This window comes from Phaseolus vulgaris, chromosome 5 (assembly GCF_000499845.2).
Source record: "Phaseolus vulgaris cultivar G19833 chromosome 5, P. vulgaris v2.0, whole genome shotgun sequence".
In the NCBI taxonomy this organism is placed as follows: Eukaryota; Viridiplantae; Streptophyta; class Magnoliopsida; order Fabales; family Fabaceae; genus Phaseolus; species Phaseolus vulgaris.
In genome coordinates this window covers 35,766,167-35,772,871 of record NC_023755.2, presented here as the reverse complement: position 1 = coordinate 35,772,871, position 6,705 = coordinate 35,766,167, and the positions used below count along the sequence as shown (strand labels likewise).

The window sequence follows — 6,705 nt, the reverse complement described above, 5'->3', positions numbered from 1 at the left end:
TATAATATGATACGAACATTATTGTATTTATAATTTAAAATCACATTATTAATACATGTTATTTCATTTTATTGTATTCAAATTTACACCAATCAAATAAAATCCAGCACTCAACCAAGATATAAAATGACAATTTTTTAAGATGGAGTAGCCTTACCACATGCTATTTATGAGTAGCGTATGGAGCAATCATTGTCTCTCTCTGGTCCTTCTTTCAAATATGCAAGTCAAGTATCCTTGTGCACAAGTTCCAGAAGATCAATTATTGCGATTGGTTACCATCAAACCAGAAACCCCCATTTCACTGTTTTTCCTTTTTTTTTTTCTTTTTACTTCATTCAAAGCCTTCCTCCCCTTAATTTAATCTCATGGTTAATTGGTAACAATTTGACAAGAAAAAAAAATAAAAAGGTTATAGCCAACTTTAATAATCCTTTAATATCAAAACAAAGCATCAAGATGTTAACTTCTTCCACTTATTATTTTAAAAGTCTATCGTATTTAACTGCTCATACAAATTTCTACGTGACGGGACCATTTTTATTTGTTTGATTACATTAATAATTATACAAATAGAAAATCTAAGATATTTACAATTTATAAGTAAAAAAATGATTTATATAAATATAAGAAAGAGAATAATGATACAAGGGTTTCCACCCTTAAGAAAAGTTATTTCTACGGTCACCATCCCTCAAAACCTCATGTTACTAAAGCTGAAAACCCTTAATATAATCCATTATAACAAAGTAAAGCCTCTAATTTACTAACAGGAATGGAAAAAATATTTAAATTATAATTTTGCCTAACTTAAATGTGCTTTGAAGTAAAAAATAAGATACCTTACTAATATCCTATTAATTAAGCTTAGTTTAGGAAAATATTACATTGGTGTTTAAAAAGATTAAAAATATTACGGATACCTAAGGCTTCTCTAGGTTTTGAAATTAGGGAAACAAAAAACAAAATGTATAAAGAAAAAAAGAGAGTAGATGATTATATAACTTTATTTACGCAACACGATAAACTTTCAGAATTTAAAATTAAACAACATGGGTAAAATAAAGAAACGATGGAACATCCTGAAGCATGTGAGGATTTTATTTAATTCCTAAAAATTCTTCTCACCATGACTCAGTTGTCTGTCTTGAAGTTTTCATGTTTGAAAAACTCGAGAAAAACTGTGCTATTGCATTTAGGGCACTTTGGATCCTTCTCTGATAACATCACGTACATGAAGCATCGAGGACAACCAACCAGATCCATGGCCTTTGCTTCTGGAGAATTTGCACCATGCACCTTCTCTTCCTCCTCAAGTGAAATCTTTGGTGAATATGATACTGAAGAAGATGACGATGAACAAGATAACTCTGGCCATTCACCTGATGATGACGAAGAGAACTCCGGCGATGCTGGCCTGCTCGGAACCTTCAAATTCAACCCTGGACTCTTTCTTTTGCACATCTTCTTAAACCTTTTCCAACCAAACTAACTCTTCCTCTAACTCCGACTTCGAAATCTGTTCATTTTCAAGAAATAATAACCTTAACTTCTAAACAAAATCACTTTCACCAGTATTTTCAACCTTAGTCAAATCAATTACGCACTAATCGAACTAACAGCAATTTGCAAGTCATTTCACATAACTCCAAAAACGTTCTAAATTGTCTTCACAGTTGTTTGTTTTTTTGTTACGTTTGAAGATAAACACGGTGAATACTGTCATAATTGCAATTGCAGTTGCAGGTGTGGTTACGCAAGAAACATGGTGTTGCAGTCAAAACTGCGGTCCCAGAAAGAGATTTAAAACCAAGAACTAAGATACAAAATCACAAAAAGATATCATGTTCCTTAAGATCAAAATTAAGTTAGTAAATCAAAGTGTAAAAATCTATTGTCGGTACACAATAAAGGGAAGTATGGAACTAGACAAACCAAAATATAGCATATATATAGAATGACAGAATATAGGGTGGGCAGCAGAGTTGACATGGGTGTCCATTAGAGGTATAGCTAGCATTTAGATCTACATCCAACCTCGTTGTGCTATATGTATAATAAATTTGGCGTCAAATAAAATTTTTATGCAGGGTTCTATAACAACCAACAAGGGTTTTTGTGGGTTTATTGTCACCTTTATGGTTTGAGTAAGGAGTAGCATTGCAGAAAACGAATAAAAAAATTGGTTAATATAGAAAAGCTGTAGAAGTGAAGTAAATATGAGAATAACTAACAAAAGAAGCAGTTGGTGGCGACAAGAACTAGAATTGTTAAGCGGATGGATCACTGAGTGGATGCATCACAATCGTATCATCCGGCAGAGAAACGGCAGCATATTGTACAATCTAGTTTTTGTTGAATGAACCTTTACAAGGTCAGTGTATGTATAGAGGTTTGGAGGAGTTCAATGCAATGGACATAAACCACCAGTATTTATTGCCCTTATAAATGTCTAATTTACTCTGCGCAGAAAGTGGGGTTTAGTGTACTGTGAGAAATTGTGGGAGTCATTTTTTTTAAATATTATTACATTAATCCTCAATTTATATGCTGTTTTTTTATCGCATCATTTACAACATTTTTGTTCTCTTTTTACCATTCATACGTTAAAAATGAATATACATTATGATCTTCCATTTTGGTAAAGAGAGGAGGTTTCATTGTACTATTCTCTCTTCTAATCAAAATATATTGTACTGGTACGGGCGAGACCGAAGATTTGGTCATTGTGATCGAGACTCAGGCTTGTTAACCGAGAACGGTAAAACCCGGTCGAGATCACGAAAATTTGGTCGAGACGAGGGAAATCATCATGGTCGGCCTGGCCGGCCGATCCATACATCCATTAACGCTAAAAAATAAGGTTAGTGAAACTAATCTGTCATTAAGAATGAAGTAATACACCCATAAGTGAGATCCATTCCACCAATCAAGCCCAATAAGGTAAGTCCATTAAAATAATATAAATAGCACACATCCCAAGGAGAAAGGTACGTCATTTATTACTGTGCACCTACCCGAATACCGATCACCCGCTTTACTGACTTGAGCGTCGGAGTGCCTTCCGCAGGTACCGCCCCCCCCCCCCCATTCGGTGTTCACCCAAAATCGAGAGCCGAAGGAGAAAGCACGAAGACGAGAAGGACCCCAGTCAAGCACCCAGCAACCTGCCCGACTGAAGGAGGAAGACGAAGACTTCAATAGTTCTCTAGGTCCCATCTCCCTAGCAGGAACATATATTGAAGACAATATATGGGTCATGAAGAAGTCTTAGTGAGGGGAAAACGTTCCCTAAGGAGTCCATGGTGATCGAGAAGGTGGCTCTCGCCCTAGTCCTCACAGCAAGACGGATGCGCTCCTACTTCCAAAATCACTCAATAACTGTAAGGACCGACTATCCCATTTTTAAAATTTTATCTAAGTCGGACCTTGTAGGGAGAACGATAGGCTCTGTCTGAGTTCGACATACGCTATGAACCGAGGGGTGCCATCAAATCTCAGTACTTGGCCGACTTCTCTGCCGAACTGACACCACTGCCCACCCTCTCGGCCGGGTGGACGCTATATGTGGACAGCTCGTCGAACAAAACGGCCTGTGGAGTAGGTGTCGTCCTAGAAGGGTTGGGCGACCTCCTCCTGGAGCAACCACTCTAGTTCGGGTTCTGGACAACCAAAAACCACTCTAGCTCGCTTGGTTTAACCTAGCCTAGGACATGGGAGCACGCGAGGTTATGTGCAAAAGCGACTCCTAGGTAATGGTCAACTAGGTCAATGGAGAATTCGAGGTGAAAGAACCTCTACTGCAATGATACTACCACGCGACCAAAAAGAGTATCGCCTATTTCAACAAAGCACCCCCTGGAACACATACCGAGGGAGGACAACCAAATGGCCAACATCTTGTCTAAGCTGTCGGTCACTAAGAAGAAGAGCCACCAGAGATCAGTCATACAAATATGGCAGAGGCACCTGAGTGTGTCTGAGACCGAATGTCTTGCAATAGACAAGGCCGAGACCGAGACCAATAACTGGATGACACCCATCATCCAATACCTGGAAGACAGCACAGGCAAGCTAGAGCAAGATAAAAGCGATGAAACAATAGTGTGCCTAGTACACCATGATCAAAGAAGACTTGTACCGAAGAGGATATTCGACCCCCCTGCTGAAATGCATCACCAGCACACAGGCTAAGTATATTTTAGCCGAGATCCACGAGGGAGTATGTGGAAATCACTCTGGGGCGAGGACGATGGCTGCCAAGGTCCTGCGAGCTGGCTACTACTGGCCAACCATCCAGGGTGACCGTGTCGAGTACGTGAAGAAATGCACCAAGTACCAGGAGTTCGGCCCTCTCCATCACACAAGGCCGGAAGAGCTGCATAGTATTATCTCCCCATGACCGTTTACCATTTGGGAGATGGACACTATCGGCACCTTGCGCCAGTTATACGGCAGACCAAGTTCCTCCTCGTGGTAGTTGACTACTTCACCAAATGCATTGAGGTCGAATCTCTTGCATCCATATCGGCCAAAAACGTGCAAAACTTCGTATGGAAGAGCATTGTTTGCCGATTCGGCGTCCCGCACACAATAATAACTGATAATGGCCAACAGTTTATTGACCGAGGCCTGCAGTCCTTTTTATGACGACCTGGGCATCAAGTCTGTTACGGCATCGGTAGAACGCCTGCAAACCAACGGGCAGATCGAAGCCGCCAACAAGGTCATACTCAATGAGCTAAAAAAGCGTCTGGGCAAGGCAAAAGGCCGATGGACCAAAGAGTTAATAGAAGTACTCTAGGCGTACAGATGCACCCCCAAGATTACCATGCAGGAAACACCCTATAGCCTGACATGTGGGGCCGAGGCCATGATCCCAGTCGAGGTGGCCGAGCCCACCATACGAAGGCAGATGTTCAACCTCACCCTAAACGAGGAAAGCCTAACGGTCAACCTCAATTTGGTAAGTGAATTTCGTAACAAGAGCAGGATTCGAGAGGCCGCCTGCAAGATTCGGGCGTCAAGACGATACAATACAAAAGTCCGGCCGAGGAGCTTCCAAAAGAGAGACCTCGTTTGGAGAATGCACAGTGATGCGAGAAAAAACGAAGGGAAGTTCTCGTCCAACTGGGAGGGATCTTTCCGAGTCCGAGAAGTCACAAAGGGGGGAGCTTATCACTTAGAGTGGCTTTTAGGCAAAATTGTACCAAGGACGTGGAATGCACGCAACTTAAGTTTTATTACAGCTGAATTCAATAAAGTCACGCACTCTTTCCTCACCCTACCAGGGAGGTTTTGACGAGGCGTTTTCATTAAAGTACTAGCACTGTTCTCCTGCAACCCCTCGGCTCGGTCTGGATGAAGCCCTAACCGGCATACCCTGTCGAGACCGATCAACAAGGTTTGGTCTGGATGAAGCCTTAACTGGCATACCCTGTCAACACCTCTCTCGGCTCGGTCTGGATGAAGCCTTAAACGACATACCCTGTCGAGACCAATCAACCAGGTTTGGTATGGATGAAGCCTTAACTTGCATACCCTGCCAACACCTCTCTCGGCTCGGTCTAGACGAAGCTCTAACCAGCATACCCTGCCGAGACCGATCAACCAGGTTTGGTCTGGATGAAGCCATAATCGGCATACCCTGCCAACACCTCTCTCTCAGCTCGGCCTGGATGAAGCCTCAACCGGCACACCCCTGCCAAGACCGATCGATACACACCCAAGTTAACATCATAACTTGGGACAAACAAACTCACAAGTTAAATGGTCGACCGCCCATTTTAACTTGTTCGATTAAGCAATCACAATTAATGGGCGACCATCCATTTCAACTTGTTCGATTAAGAAATCACAATTAATGGTCGACCGTCCATTTCAATTTGTCCGATTAAGCAATCACAATTAATGGCCGACCGTCCATTTCAATTTGTTCGATTAAGCTTTCACAATTAATGGTGACCGCCCATTTCAATTTGTTCGATTAAGCATTCACAATTAGTGGCCAACCGCCCAAACAAATAAAGACCGACATTTTTAACTTGTGCAAATTGTTTCCTCAAAAGCAAAAAGACCGACTGAAAGAAAGTTGGGCGATAGATTAAAAGCTGCAAAAGGAGGAGGCCACACCCCGGTCTCAGAGAAAACAGAAAGACAACAAGAAAAGGCCACAGCCCAGCCAAGAGCAAACCTAGTCTTGAACTTCAATGCACTCGCCCTCCTTAGTCTCGGTCGACCTAGCCTCTTATGTCGCCAAGGCATCCATCTCGGCACTTGGGACCAGCCGACCCTGGTGAACTTCACAGTCCATGTCAAATTCACCAGTGGCTGGCAGCCCCTAATAAAGTACATGGGCTTGATGCACAACTCAGTCGAAGCATTGCTTCAGCAATTCCTCCGACTCCTCGTAGTTTTGGTCGAGCTCAGCTTCGACCTAGTCCTTTGCAGCTTAGAGGGCGGCCAACTCAGTGGTCGAGGATGAGAATTTCTCATCTCTCTCCTCGACCATCTTCTTCATATCGGCAATCTCAGTTGTCGCCCTCAACGTCTCGGCCTCCCCTGCCACCAAACGTTCCCTCGCCTCGACAGCATCCTGCTGTGCCAGCTCCCTCTCGGTCGCCTCCCGAGCAATCCTGGCCGATAACTCGCTATTAGCAGCCAAAGATTACTTCAAGTCTACATTGGCCTCGGCCAGCTGATGCT

General features: G+C 42.5%; 1 long non-coding RNA gene across 1 annotated transcript; it reads right to left on the bottom strand.

Moving 5' to 3' along the window:
• Positions 1 to 972: 972 nt before the first annotated feature.
• On the bottom strand, positions 973 to 2,416 carry LOC137835610 (uncharacterized). The gene is made up of 2 exons (XR_011085103.1): positions 2,235 to 2,416; positions 973 to 1,519 (listed from the first exon to the last, which is right to left on the bottom strand). It is a non-coding gene; the product is annotated as an uncharacterized lncRNA (long non-coding RNA).
• Positions 2,417 to 6,705: the final 4,289 nt, after the last annotated feature.